This window comes from Passer domesticus, chromosome 29 (assembly GCF_036417665.1).
Source record: "Passer domesticus isolate bPasDom1 chromosome 29, bPasDom1.hap1, whole genome shotgun sequence".
Classification (NCBI taxonomy): Eukaryota; Metazoa; Chordata; class Aves; order Passeriformes; family Passeridae; genus Passer; species Passer domesticus.
In genome coordinates this window covers 947,906-963,796 of record NC_087502.1, presented here as the reverse complement: position 1 = coordinate 963,796, position 15,891 = coordinate 947,906, and positions in this window count along the sequence as shown.

Genomic DNA, 15,891 nt, shown 5'->3' with positions numbered 1-15,891 from the left:
GACCAGGTCATGTTACCTGCTGCTGTCTTAGATGACATCAAAACTGCTGCAAAAAGTGGTCTTTTAAAAATACCTGACGGAACTACCCCCTTCTAAAACTTTTCTTTGATCCATCAAGGGATTGAAGAGATATTTATTAAATTTGTCGACCACGTCCGAGAGGCCATTGAACGCCAGATAGACAATGTTGATGCCAGGGATGAGCTCTTGAGGAAAATGGCAATGTCCAACGCCAACGTGGAAACAAAAAATATCCTCAGAGCTGTCCCCCAGGAGCCCGAGCCAACCATACCACAGATGGTCAATGCATGCACCAAGGCCTCCTTTCTAGAAAACACCTGGGCCTTGGCTGTCAGTAAGGGAGTCGGGGAGGCAGTGGTGAACATAAACAATGTCAGGTGTTTTAACTGTGGCCAATTAGGCCATTTCCAAGGTAACCATCCTCATTTGCCCCCCAGACATTTTAATTCACCCTATGTGCCTTTGCCAAGAATGCCTGGAAACCACCAATCCCCACACCATCCGGGAAACGGGTGGCAGAGCGCATGGCAGCTCCACGCGGAGACACCAAATGGCAGGCCGTATCACCAAAGTCTCCCGACCATCCAGGAGACCCAGTTCCCAGACAGCTCATTTCCCAGGATTGGAGCCATGAAGAAGGACTCAGGCCCTTCAGGAGAACCCGCAACGTAAACCAAGACACTGGTAGGATTTTATACAGCTGCATCCACCTGTTTTTCGTCGACGAGGATCTGGTAAGGTCTCTGCAGGGTACCTGGGTCCCCCTTACCACGACCGCAGCACCACCGTGTTCCTCCTCGGAGACTCTCGCATTACACCGCACAAACTTACCGTCCTCCCCGAGGTGGTGACCATCGATCCTGGAAATGAAATCACTGGTTCTGTAATGTGTTATAACCCACCCTATACCCTGTGCAAAGGGTCCCCCTTTTCTCAAATGTATATTTTATCCGGACAAGACTATCCAAATGATGACAAGGATGTCCATGTTTATTACTCTAAGAATTTAAGTAGGCAAAGACCACCTATCTCCTCTGTCATATCCCAAAAAGGGTGATTCATCGAACTGGACATGATGGCAGACACCAGTGCAGATATTACCATTCTTCACAGGGCAGAGTGGCCTCGCGACTGGGAGTTCATGTCCCCTTGTGGCACAATTTCTGGCATCAGGGAAGCTGTCAATTCCTTGCGAAGCAAGCATCTGGTAAGCGTGGAAGGGTCTGAGGGGCAGATTGTCACCACTTGGCCATTTGTTGTTTCTTCTAACATCAGATTACTTGGAAGGGATGTTTTGTCCCAGTGGGGAGCCTGCCTCAATATCCCTGACCCCAAGTGGGATTTTTAGTATGGGCCACTGCAGAGTGCACAGCCTCACCTCTGAATTGGAAGATCAACACACCAGTGTGGGCGGATCAGTGGCCCCTCCCAGAAGAAAAATTGACCGCGCTCCATGAATTAGTTGAGGAGCAATTGTGTCTGGGGCACCTTGTACCATCCACCAGTCCCTGGATCACCCCTGTCTTTGTTACTATAATCCTGGCAAAGACAAGTGGCACTTGCTGCAAGACCTACGTAAGGTCAATGAGGTTGTCGAGGATATAGGCCCCCTACAACCTGGCCTCCCTTCTCCCTCCATGCTTCCCTGGGATTTGCAGCTCACGATCCTTGATATCAAGGATTGCTTTTTGAACATCCCGCTGTACCCCGGAGATGTTCCCAGGTTTGCATTCTCTGTTCCATCTGTCAGCCATGGAGAGCGCTTCAAAAGATATCACTGGGTCACTTTGCCCCAGGGAATGAAAAATTCCCCGGTGCTCTACCAAACTTTTGTCACACAAGTGTTGTCTCCTGTGTGCAAGATGCTCCTAGAAGCTATAATCTTACACTACATGGACAACGTACTAAACTTAGACTCAGCACTATCCAACACTGTGGCAGCAATCGAAAACAGGATTTCAGATAGCTGAGGACAAAATTCAGCTATCGAGCCCATGGAAGTACCTCGGGTTTTTAATCACGGGAAGGACCATCATGCCCCAAAGCTTGTCCATCAACGAACATCCTAAGACCTTAAGAGATAGGCAACAGCTGTGCAGTATCATCACGTGGATCCGACCTTTCCTGGTCTTCACCACAAAGGAGCTGGCACCGCTCATCGACTTTCTGCAGGGAGATGGCGACCTGGCTTCCCCACACTCGATAACATCGGAAGTCCGTGAGGCCTTGGAGAAAGTTGCTGGCGCCATCAAGCACTGCCAGGCACATCGGATCGACCGGTCCCTTCCCCTCAATCTTGGTATTTTTTGTAAGTGCCGAACTTCCATGCATTGCTTTTTCAGTGGGATGCCTTTTCCAAAGACCCACTCATTATTTTCGAGTGGCTTTTTCTGCCGCACCAAACACACAAGACAGTCACCACTCCACAGGAACTCATAGCCAAACTTATTATCAAAGGCCGACATGGTCTCTGGACTCTTGCAGCTTGTGATCCGGCGTGCATTTATCTTCCTTATTCCCTTGAACAATTGGATTCTCTATTACGAACAAATGAACATCTCGAAATTCCATTAGACAGCTATCCCGGACAAATTTAAATTCATTAACCTAAACATAGGCTTTTTAGAGATTCACTACATTTGGCTCCAAAATCATACAAAAGCAAAACCCCAATCAAGAAGCTGTCACAGTGTTCACTGATGGTTCAGGCAAATCCCACAAGTCAGTGTTCACCTGGAGGGACCTGGACACTCAGAAGTGGGACTCTGATGTCCAGGTTGTTGAAGGTTCCCGCCAGATTGCAGAACTCGCTGCAGTTGTGAGAGCATTCCGAAAATTTCAACAACCCTTTAATTTGGTCACAGATTTGACGTATGTTGCTGGGATAGCAGAGCGAGCAGAGCATGCCCTGCTCAAAGAAGTACAGAATAAAAAATTATATAGCTTGCTCTCTGAATTAATTTGGCTCATTTCCCACAGAGAGCAACCTTATCACGTCCTGTACCACACAGAGCTGCCAGGATACATCACTGAGGGCAACGGGAAGGCAGACTTGTTAGTGATGGCGGTGAATGCCACTCACATTTCCCCAGCTGTACCACAAGTCTTTCAACAGGCTCATCTAAGTCACACATTTTTCCATCAGAATGCTCCCGCTTTAGTGCATCAATTGAAGACCTCCAGAGACCAAGCCAAAGCAATTGTCTCCACCTGCCCCAGTTGCCAGTCCCTAGCCCTTCCATCTGTAGCATCAGACCCCCAAGAGGCTTGGGAGCTCTGGAATTGTGGCAAACTGATGGGACACACGACACCCCATTTGGACTCCTCAAATACATACACATCTCAGTAGACACATTCTCTGGAGTTGTGTTCGCATCCACCCACACAGGAGAAAAAACAAAAGATATCATAAAGCCTTTCTATATGGCATTTGCCAACCTAGGCGTCCCAAAAGCTATAAAAACAGATAACGGCCCTGGGTTCAGCACAAATCAGTTTAAGGAATTCACACAATTGTGGGACATCAGCCACTGTACTGGCATCCCTTGTAACCCCACTGGCCAGTCAGTAGTTGAGAGAGTGCACAAAGAAATAAAAAGAATGCTTGAGCAACAGCACAATGCTGAGCTAACCATGTTTCCAACAGAGAGACTTTGCAAAGCACTTTATGTCATTTACTTTACAAACTGTTCTCTAAGAGAGCCAAATCCGCCCATTCTCAGGCATTTCCATACCAACACCTATGCACATTTAAAGGAGAGACCTCCTGTTTTAATAAAAGACCCAGACTTGAAATGTATTAAAGGTCTGTACCCCCTGATAACCTGGGGAAGAGGGTACGGGTGTGTTTCCACAGAGCAGGGCCCACGATGCATCCCAGGGAAATTCATCAAACCCTCCCTGGACACCGCAGCAGATGATAATACTACATCAGACTACCTCAACATGCCCCCACCGCAGAACAGTTCCGAGAATGCTGTTGCCTGGCGACGCCGAAGAAAGAAGCCTGTCCAGCCAAACATCATTGCTGAAGTTCTAATATTTTGTTATATTGGAAATATTTTCCAATGTTAAATGACTCTACAGGTTCCTTTATACCCTCTCCTGAAATCCCAGTAGCATTTCCCTCATACCACTTCCCTCGATCTCTCCCATAACCCCTACCCATTACCCCCATAACCAACCTTACCTATGTCTTTAACCTATTAATTTAAATATAGGATGAGACAGAAAGGAAAACCAAAGATCTAATATATAGTGGGGACAAAACAAAGAAAATAACCATGACAACTAACTTTACTATTCCTGTTTCTATCAGTGCTCAAACAGTCTATACCTGATTCATTTGAGAAGCAGATGCCCACTCCCAGGACACCCCAAAACATCTTAAGAGCGGCCACCACCATCACTGCCCTCCTGTGCATCCAAACATCGGTCGGATGGGTCGTGCCACAACCGAAAGAAAATGTATAGATCACACTAGTGAAATCTCTCAAACAAGATAATTTTTGCATGGCCATGGGAAGCGTAGAAGACCTGCTGTCTACATGTCTGGAGGGAATCCCCCTGTCACCAAACGAGTACCCATAGACAGGTAAGAAACCCACCCCAATGTAGACTTGGGATGATTGGATGAAGACTCTACCACATGCACCACAAGAGCCCCAGCAACTAGACCTACTGGGCTCCTCAAAAGCGACTTACTGTGTAAATTTTTCTGTGAACCACCCAAACAAAATTGTCCGGAAATAACTAAGCCACAGATTACTGTGAGAAAAGATGTATCTCCAAATGGTAAAAGATACAACGTTGTTGAGTGGTGCAATTATACTGTTGAAACATTGTCTAAGTCCTCTCCATTTCCCAGAGTGCTCCCCAGGGCAGTGTTTCTCATCTGCAGCCACAGGGATCCCTCGAAGATCAAAGGGGGCCCCTGCAGCCTTGATCAGCTTACCACCCTTACCCCAACACTACTCAAATTAAATATTGGAAGTGAGAAACTCAATTGACACACCAAAAACGATCAAACACTCAATTCAACCAAAATTGTGGTGACCAAATTTATAACAGGGGCAAGACAAAGAGGGGTAGCTGTGTCCATATTTTTGCCATGGGTTGCAGCCGCCAAAGCCCTTGGTGAGCTTTCTCACCTGGAGTGCTGGCTCAGTAAGCCGACCAACGCTACATCTGCCACCCTATCAGACCTCTTGGTGGACAAAGAAACCACCAGACATGCCACCCTCCAGAACAGAGCAGCAGTTGACTTCCTGCTGCTCGCCCATGGCCATGGTTGTGAGGATTTTGAAGGACTTTGTGGTTTTAACCTTTGTTCAAGAAGCACGTCGATCCGAGCCAACATCAAGCAAATGCAAGACCAAATGAAGACTCTTCTTACTGATAAGAAGGTTGTGGACATGATGGACAAAACACTTATGCAATGGGGCGTTCCTGGGAGAGTGGCCCCCATTCTTAAGAGTTTACAGTGGGTCTTTCTCATCGTTGCTGTACTCTCAACAGCACTGAAGTGTTTTAAGAAAACCAGAGACAAAACTTTAGGAAATGTTTATTTAATAAATAAAAAGGGGGAAGATGTGGGAGATAGTCATGGGAATGATGGGGCTGGAATGCCCTGGGAGGACAGTGCTGTTTAGTTAGAGGCTGGCACAAATCCCCAGGAGTCTCTGGTTGTTAATGTGCTGTTGTCACTCAACTGCTGTTCATCCCCCTGTTCTAGAGAGTTCTGTGCCCCCTCTTCCCCCACTGGCTTTCCCTGGGAAACCACCCCCACTCTGCTCCCTCATTGGTGGACCCCAGTCACCCCATTTCAACTCCTCCCCTGACTCCCTTCCCCATTGCATTATTTGTACCCTGACCCCTCCTACCTTCCCCCAGTGATATACCCTGGCCCATCCCCTGCTGGTCACTCTTGGCCCCTGGTTATCCTCAGCAGAGGTCGTGCTCCTGTTCATTCTCCTCACCCTCACCCCACCTGGACCCCTGGATCTTCCCTAAACAAACCCTGCTGGATCTGCCAAGCCAAGAGTGCCCTCGTCTGTCTGGTGAGGCTGTCATTACTCCATCCAGGCTCAGGCGTCTGCAGGGCTGGGGGAGTTGTCAAGGCTGCCCGAAGCGGAGACGCTTTTGGTGCTGCAGGCACCCCGACAGCACCTGCCTGGGGAAGCTACTCTGGCCACCCACAGTGCTCCCTGCTCCCCGGGAAGCACTGGGGATGGTTTTGCCCAGGGCTCTGGGGAGGGTTTCCTCTGTGGGAGAGAGAGAGCCCCCACGGGCCTGGGGCTGCTCCAGCCACCCATCCAGGGATGTTACACAGGGCCTGCAAAGAGGGTGGAGAGTGACCAGATCTTACCCAGAGCTCCCCAGGCCCCTGTGCAGCTTTGGCTTTGTCCACTGACATCTGGCTCCCATGGCCTTACCCGACCCCCTTGAAGTGCCCAGTTCCCAAAAGCAGAGGGGGATCCCAGCACACCATGGAAATGGGTCTGGTCTGTGCTTCCTTCTACATTGGGATTGTGACATTGCTTATATTGGAAAGGTGGTGAATGACAGTTTGAATATTCTACAGCATGCTGAGGGCAAGTTCTCTATGTGTGTTTCCTGACTAAATAATCTGTGTCCATGTGGCAAGAGCTCACTCATGTGCCCTTTCCCTTAACATCAGCTCCCACTGAGGCTGCCTGGCCAAGGCCAGCCCCAGGGGCACAGGGCAGAGGCAGTGCAAGTTCTCCACAGTATTTGGGCAGCAAGGCTCAGGACAGGACAGTGCTTATTTAGTAGCTCATGTAAAGGTTCATGGTAACAGTGGTATTGCAGGGGAAGCAAATTTGCTCCAGATCTGTGTTAAAACAAATCCAACGTGATGAAGGTTTGGATTTGGCCTTGAGACTTTGCTCTTTGTGTGAGCCCTGCTCTGGATTGATTCCCAGTCAGTCTTGGAGCAGGTTTTGGACGAAGGTTCATCCCAGCCCTGAGCCTTGGCAGTTCTCTGGCCTCAAAGGGACAGCTGAGGCTGCACTGCACATGACTGGGGTTCAGGGCTCCATTATCAAAGAGCTTTGAGATGTTTCAATTACTGTATTCTTAATACATGGTTTTCTTTATGAAACTTGTTAATTAGTTTTTAAAACTTAGTTGTAAATAAACTTCCAGGGCTTTTTCCAGTTAATTGATATAGTGAGTGATGGCCTAATTATCCCATGGCTGAATTAGAAGACTGTAAGTACTATAAAATGAAATAATGTTGACACTCTTATGTCTTTCAGAGACTCCTGAAACTTATGTTGGTTTGATGTGACCAACAGAAGAGTTTGGCTCTGCTTTTAATTGAAACAAGCAGCAGAGCTGGAACCTGTTGAAGAGAGTCTCTTCACAGCTAAAGCAAACTGCCAGGGTTCTTTTTTTCCAGCTCTGGGCAGGAAAATAAAAATCTCTCCGCAGTAAATACTCCTGACCAGTAACTGATATAAAGTAGGCATTTGGGCTGTTTGCTGCCTCACCCCTGAGTTCCTCAGAGCTGCAGCTCCCTGTTCTCTTGGCAGACGGGGGCTGGCTATGGATGACAGTCACCTCTCTGGCCTGGTGCACACCAGGTCCACACACGAGCTGAGGGATCATCCTTGCACACCCCATCCTGGAAGAACCCAGTTCATTGATGAGTCTGACAGTTTAATGCATGGCAGCAAAAGAAGGCAAAATAAAGGCTGGAATTGGTACCATTCTGTAATATGCTTTTACCACCAACATTATCCAAGTTCCTGTGCTTGTTTTCCTGGAGAATTTGCACTCAACAGAGCTTCAGTGCCTTTGATTAAAACAGTCTTAAGAGCAGCTTGGGGCTGGTCAGTCATTTAGATGTCAGCACTGACTGGGGTCCAGGCAACAAAAGAACATTAGCTGCAGGCCACCCATACAGTTTTTCACCTTAATGAGCACAAAGCCTTTATTTTTGCAATCTGAGGGATGTTGGGAGGATTTTTGCACCATCAGGCCGAGGTACAAGGCTCTGGATCTACACAGTACTTTGGTAAGGAGGGGAACACGGGTGGGGACAATCCAGGCTGTTAGCAGTGCCCCCATCCCCTGATTAGGGACAGCACAATTGCTTCTAGAGCTCCTTAACCAGCTGGTGAAACACTGATCTCCTTTCCTTGCCCCCTGCATACTGCCAGGCAAGTTGAACAGAAAATCTCTTTTACTTCATGATCTCTGAGCATCATGCAAAGAAACAAGAAAAAAAAAAAAAAAGCCAAAAACAACCCAACCAACAAAAATATAAATAATTTTGACCAGTCTGTTTTTGTTTTTTTTTTTTTTTTAAAGAGATTTATAAGACTGACTAAGCCAGTGCTGAATTAAGAGTGGCGCATGTTATGTGTCTTTCATAAAGAGTGGGACAGCTGCTCTTATGCAAAGGTGGGTGCAAGGTCAGACCCTTTACTTCAGACCCAGCCCTGCCTTCCTGAGGGACAGAAATTCATCTGTTAGAATTCCTTGGAGCTTCTGGAGCTGCTCTTGGCCCTCCTGTGAATAACTGGGCTGCTGTGGAGCACTGGAGAACTTTCAGCTTGGTACCTGTTATGTATATTATGGTAATTTGTACTGATAGAATATATGTATATATATAAGAATAAAATATCAAACCTTGAAATCACAGTAGCAAGGGAAGAGGAGATTGCTTCACAGGGTGAGGAAACCGCAGCTGGCAGTCGGGTAGGAGGAGTGTCATTAACATAGGAAGTGAACCTCGCCGGCACAGGAGATTGTCGTTCTCACTGGTGTGAACAGGAGGAGGCCCAGCGATGATGGCCCATGGAGATGTTCATCTTAGACAGAGGGGACCATCAAGGACATACATCTGCACACGGGATTCCGGTAACCGAAGAGTGGATACACATCAGTTCCCGGACAAGGTTTTGTCCAGCACAGGACGGAGAATAGATGCGTCATGAATATGAAGAACCCTGAGGAAAGACAAAGGGACTCTCACACGGGCTAGAAAAAGAGTATAAGAACGGATTCTGCCAAGCGGCATTGGTGAACAGGGGGGATTGGGTGCGATAGAAGGCGGATCTGTGTTCACCCAGCTTCCATCTCGGGGTCGGTGCTGTCCTTGATTGTTGGCTGTCCTGACTGTATATCGGTTGTGAATAAATTTATATTTTATTTTTATTAAATTGGCTGGATTTAATTTTTACCTATAACAGTACTCATGTATGGGGGCCTGCAGAATCTAAGCAGCATCTTCCTTGGCCAACAACAGACTGGAAAGGAAAAACCAGCATCAGAAACCTGAGAGATGGAAAACTTTGGGCTGTTTGAGATCAAAAATGTCAACTAAAAATCTCAATGGCAAAGAACAACCTTTCTCACAAGGATTCCAGTAGAACAAATGACACAGGTGTTGGAATAACAGCCAGTACCCACAGCAAAGACAATTCCTTGGTGGTGAGGCTCCCACGGAGAGTCCGCTGAGTAACGACACTCAAAACAAATGTGGCTAAGTGTCATCCTCCTTTATTAAGCAACATTGGCATATTTATCCTTTTCTATACACATTCTCATGCCTCTAGTGCTTAATGATCATTGGTTAAGTAGCTATATTCACACATACATCTTAATTACTGATTGGTTGTCATGCTATAAGCATCTTTAGCTAAGGTGTGCCAAATGAGCAGCTCCCACGACGTGCTTGGCGCATTTGGTTTCATCCTGGCACAATGCTCATTCTTTATTGTTGTATCTGTTTGAGGACAGTGCATGGTCTATCTTGTTCCTGTTTGAGGACGCTACATGGTTTTCAGAGTGACTCTGTAATCTGCAGCCCAGGGCTGTCCCATTCCCACAGGAGAATATCATGGCCCTGTTCAGCCAAGAATCCTTCTACACCTTGGAATAAAAGGCAGTGCCCACTGCAAAGACATTTCCCTGTCCTGTGAGCTCCATAAACCACACATGAACATGGCACTTTTCCTAAGTACTTCCCAAAGCTTCTCTGCAAGAAGCACTGGAGAAGTGCATGGGGCAAGAGTTCTGCAAGTGCCAGGCTCTTCTGCAGCAGAAAAGGTCTAAAAAAATCAAAATTCTAGCAAACCAAATAAATCCATCATTTATGGCTTGTAAATACTCCGATGAATCTCAGTTACTTCAGGACAAAAACAAACACAGGGCAAACTTTCCCAAGTATGCTTTCATGACAAAATTCCCGTTTGCCTGCTCTTGTTTACGGAAGCAGACGAGATTACAAGCTGCCCAGCTGAAGAAGGAAAGAGGATCTACACTTCCCTTTCATATTTTCCTACTGACAAAGGAATTAAGATCAAGAATTTGGGTAAATGGAGGGATAAGACTGGAGTATGGATGAGGTTTTACATCCTATGATACTTCATTTGCTAAAATAGAAGCACTTTTGTTGTACATGGATCTCCTTGCTAAACCTCTTTGTCTTCAAACTCCCTTCCTCCATGGCAGAAGTGAACAAGCTCCATGTGTCAGAGCTTCAAGTTAAAAGGTCTGTGATGAGTTATTTTTAATGGATCCGTTACCAGTCTGTGGGGTTGCTGTCATGAGGAGCTCAGGTGGCTTTTTGTTGAGATCAAAATCAATGTGCCATTTGTCCCAGCTCCACCTGTCCCGAGGCAGCACTGGCTCCACTGTGCCATTTCTAATGAAAATTGAATCTCCTAAAGAAGCCAGGCCAAAATCATGAGAGAGTAGTCACAAAAATTAATTTCAGCAGTTTGCTGGGTATTCATGTAACAGCTACCACCTTCCCAAAGTCCAGGTTACCCTAAAAAAGGCTCTTTGCTCTGTAGGCAGCCTTTCAATTGGTAGTGTTTCATACCCATGCAGAAGAACAAAAAGCCACTTCCACTGTAGAAACATGAGCTGCAGCTATGCAATGAGTTGTGCTCAGTAGCTGACCTGCTGCTTTAGTTTTGGGGCAGGAGATACTGCCAGAAAATTTCACAAGAAAACTATCAAGTATCTAAAATATGCAGTATTATGTTATTTTCTACCTCCAATATTGCCAGCACATAACTTAAGGAAGGTATTTACCAGCCATCGTAGATGAAAACAATTAAAATGAAAAAAGTGCTTTTAAGGATATCAGAGTGATGGCCACCAGTCATTTTCCTGCTTTGCAGGATTTTGGTTCAAAGTCAATCTAAAGAAGCCAGCATATGTCTAGCAAGAAGGAAATCACAGTTCAGGTTTGCTCCTCCACCCAAGCTTTGCTATATCAAAGATGGATGGTTTTCTTTTCCAGCTCTCAAGTGATGTGTCATAATTTCCAAATAAACAAAATATCGTGCATAGAAATATTTCATAGATTGTAGCAGTTCCTTTGAGGGGAGCTCCCCGGGGAGTCCCCGGAGGGCCCCCTGGGCTGTGAGTTCGCTGGCAGCAGCAGGCACGCAAGGAGACTCCACACGGCTTCTGAGGGTGCTGATTAGATGAGGGTTTATTGGGGTCCCAGCCCCGGATGTAACATGGTTTCTGAGGGAGAAGGGGGAAAGGGAAAGGGAGGGGGAGAGAGGGGGAGCCTAGGGGAGAGATGGGCCATGAGAGAATCTGTTCTTGCTTGCACAGCTTAAGAGGGAAATTCAAAGTGGGTGCGAAATAAGATTTGGGTCAATGGGATTGCAGATTGATGAGACTTCAGGGGAGGAACACAGCTTGGAATAAACCATATATTTTCAAGAGGTACATTTTCGAGATAGAGCATACCAGTTGAATAAAACGCAACATCACAATAGATTAATAGGATAGATAGATAGATAGATAGATAGATAGATAGATAGATGGATAGATAGGGAAGATAGAGATATATGAATGCACTTGCCTGTATCACTTTGTATAGAAAGGGAGGGGGAAGTGAGAGGTTATCCTTTTCCACACATGGGAAAGTATGTTTTTCCCAGAAAAAAAAGCTTCCTTCCTTAGTGACCACCAGGGTATCTGAAGACCCCACCAAGAAGGCCCTGTGATGCCAATGGCCTGTGCATCCAGCAAGTCAAGAAAGTAAGGCCTGCCTCTTAATACTACAGTGGTGTTAAAGAGGTTTAGTCTCGGTTTTTGGTACCAGGAGGAACAAACTGAAGCCAGTTACTGTAAAATGCCTGCACAAGCACCAGTGCAAATCACAGCCAAAGGAAGGATGAAGCCAAGGTGTCCCACAACCACGGCCCAAGCGGCCAGAGATCCTCTTTCAACCCTGGCTGCATTGAAACCCAACTGACCGCCAAGAAGAAAAGCGCCCTACTGAGAGCAAGCAAACTTAACCCTCTGCCAGGACACAAATTTAGAGGGAAAAAATGTTAAAATCCCTACACCACCAGCCACACTTCCCAGTGAGAAGGGTTGGAACACTCTGGCCCCCAGCATTTCCCCAGCAGGCAGGTTCACAAAGGTGCTGGGAGCTAAGCTGTGCCCTCCGAGGGAACAGAGCCAGCCTCCCTTCAGTGGGAGAAGGCGCGGCCTCAGCTGTAGCCCTGGGTGCCTGCGGTGGCCCAGGGCACGGCCATGGCTGTCAATGTGTTGGGCTGCAGAACAGGGCAGGCCGGAGCTCAGCAGCCTCAGCAGAGCCCAGGGCCGCGGCCCTTCCCTGCCGGGGCCCGAGCCTGGCCCGGCCCGGCCCGGCCTGAGCAGCCCGGACTGGCCCAGGGGATGAGCTGCGCCGCCCGCTGTGCCCACAGGCTGGGCCCAAGGCTTTGCAAGAGGCTTTCTCCCAGCTTGGCAAAACCTCAGCCAAGTGTCCCTGTGCTGTGCTGAGAAGAGTAAAAAACCCCCTCAAATTTAACCCTGCTGCCCACTGCATGAGGGATCCCTGCACACCTTAGGAGAGGCCATCAATACTCCTTTGTGCCTCATGAGGGATCCCTGCACTCCTCAGCAGGGAACCCAAAATATCCCAGTGAACCTCATGAGGTCCAGGCCCAGCTGATCACCCAGAAGGAAATGTGCCCTCAGCCCAGGGACGCTCAGCATAGGCTCCCCCATCCCCTTGGGGCCCCGACGCTGGTCACAGCAGCCCCTGCTCCTGGGCATGGAGCTCAGCCAGTGCTGCTGCCGGGTGGGCTTTGCTGCTGCTACCACTTGGACATAGTTGTGAAAACTCCAACGCTTTATTTGAACATAAAATATGGGCCAAGACCTGCCCTGCCAGACAAGGGCTGCCCACCTTCAGTCCTGGCCGGGGAACAGGACCAGGGGGCTCAGGAGCAGAGGGACACATTCTGGAGGGGTGGGTTTTGGAATGGACTCATGGATGGTGATGCAGACACGGCAGGGCAAATAGGGGCGGAAGTGAAGACCTGGGATAAACGATCAGGTTCTCATTGCCTCTGTTTTTTGGCTCGTCTTCTGGAGATGCACAGGAACACCTGTGAAGAGAGGAGGTGGCTGAGGCCCCAGCTGCCAGGGGCACACAGGGACCCTCCTGCACAGCAGGGCCCAGAGCTGGCAAGGCTCCCCAGCACGGCTGGAGCTGCTGGCACAGGCCTGCAGGGACGGCTCTGGGCAGGGTCCCTGGCCAGGAGCGGGCCCCTGCCTCTCAAGGGCAATCTCAGCCCTGCTCTTTCTCCTCCCCACCTCCCTCTGCCTCTGCCCCGTGCCCCTGGGGCTGCTCTGGGCCAGGCAGCCTCAGTGGGAGCCAGCACTGGCTGCAACCCCAGCAGGCCCCCCAGGACAAGGCCCAGCAATTAGGAGGCCAATGGAAGCACTGGGCAGCAGCAGAACCCGCAGCAGAGTTATTTGTAGAATCATGGACTGGCCACAACTCCATGGCGGCCTCCCTGCGAATGTTTCCTGTCTGCATTAGATTTTCATAAGCAGCTGTTTCAGGGAAAGATGAAGAAAACACTCACCATTTTCTCTTGCAGTAAAAATTAATTTGGACCCAGCATAAGATGAAGATAAACTCCAAAAAAAGCAGGCCTGCCAGTAACCCTGCCCAGCAGCCTGCTCCCTTACAGAAGCCCCTTCCGAGGCCCTTCTGGGCATCGGGAACACGTGTTGTGGTGCCGGCTGCATCTGTGGGAGCAATGGGGAGCGTGAGCCCGTGCTGTGCTGCACTGCTGAGCTGGCAGCACGGTGGATACGGGCAGGACGTTCTCTGTTTCCCCCAGAGCTGGGGCCTGCAGGCACCTTGCCGGCCCTTGGCACAGGCTGTGTCACCCAACAAAGCCCAGCAGGCCGGGAGGAGAGCCCGGGGACAGCGCAGCTGCTTGGGCAGTGGCTGCTGCCAGGGACACGGGCCAAAGCCATCCCTGAGCAGCCACTGCCACCCCTGGCCCTCCCTGCCCCGTGACAGCTCCCCCAGCCCCAGGGGACAGGCTCAGGCCCTGTCAGGACCCAGCGCAGCCCCTGTTCAGTCGGGAGCCAGGGCTGACTTTGGCCCTGGGCTGGCGGCAGGGCTCCCGCTCGGGGCTGCTCCTGTGCCTTGGGCCTCTGGGCACTCAGGGCCAGCTCCGCAGCAGCTGCAGCGGGAGGGACGTTGCTGCACCAGTCCCGTTTCCCCGGGGCTCTGAACCAGCTCCAGAGGCCTGGAAGCCCAGGCGCCTCCAGCTTTGGCTGCTGCCGGGCTGGGCAAGGGCAGGCCCTGGGGGAAGAGCTGCTGCCACACAGCCCCACCCAGGGTTGAGCCCGGCACAGCAATTACCTGCTGTGCCTGTGCCCGTGGCTGCCATCGCCTTCCTTCCTGCAGCGGGGGCTGCCAATGAGCCACTGCTTCCTTGGGGAAACACCTCCTTCAGCCCTGCCTTTTGGTCCATCACTTGAGAAACAAAAAAGGACAGTTGGGTCAGATGGAACAATTCCCCATTTCTTTGCTGGCATCTTCAGGGCAGCATGCTTATCAAAAATGGGGAAAGGATTTACAAAGTATCTGTGCTTTTGTGGCTGGGCCAGGCCTCTCCCTTCCCCAGACAGCTGCCAGCGCTGAGCAGAAATCATGAGTGGATCGTGCAGGGCATGGGCACACACGTGCATGGTTCTGTGCTGGCACCTGCAGCGCTGCCTCCTTGGCCAAGCTTTGGGCCCTTGAGCCGGCAGCTCTCCCAGGGGAAAGGCCTTGACCTACCCTCAGCATCTCCCAGAGACTCAATCCTGAACGTGGGTTGGGAAGCCAGATCACTTTCACCAACTGGGTTAGCTGCAAAGAAAGGCAGGACAGAAGAGCTGCTGTGGCACTGTTGAAGATTCTCCTTCAGGCCTGAGTGGCAGTGAGGGCACTTGGGTGATTGGTGTCCTCCAAGGCACTCCCTCAGCTCTGCCTTCCACTCAGGAGCAGGGGGACCTCGTGCCTGCAGTGGCCCCACACTGGAATGGAAGGAGCCCCTTGCGGGGCAGTCGGGGCATAAAGGACTCCCTGGAGCTGCCAGCTGCTCTAAAGCCAGCCGCAGGCAGGGCCAGGGCTTGGCAGTGGCAGCAGGAGCAGCTCAGGCTCCCTGGGGCTGGCAACGGAGCTGCCAAAGGCTCAGCCCCGGGGCACAGCCCTGGGCCCAGCCCCTTCCCTCTCTGCCCTTCTCCCTGGCTGCACAGAGCACAAGGAAGGACACACTGGCATTGCACACGGGAGGAAGATGGACAGCTAAATGCTTCCACTGACAGCAATCCTGTGGGATCCTTCCAAGCTCCAGAATGGAGCAGGGCAAGATTTCCTGAACTGATCAACCTTCAGAGGAACTTAAGGGAAATGCCACTTGACTGAGCTCTTGCCACATGGACACTGATTATTCTGTCAGGAAATGTACATTGAGAACTTGCCTCCAACATCTGGCAAGGTCTTCAAACCACCATTTACTAGTGTTTCCAAGTGATCTAAGTCATGATCCCAATCTAAAAGGGAGCAGA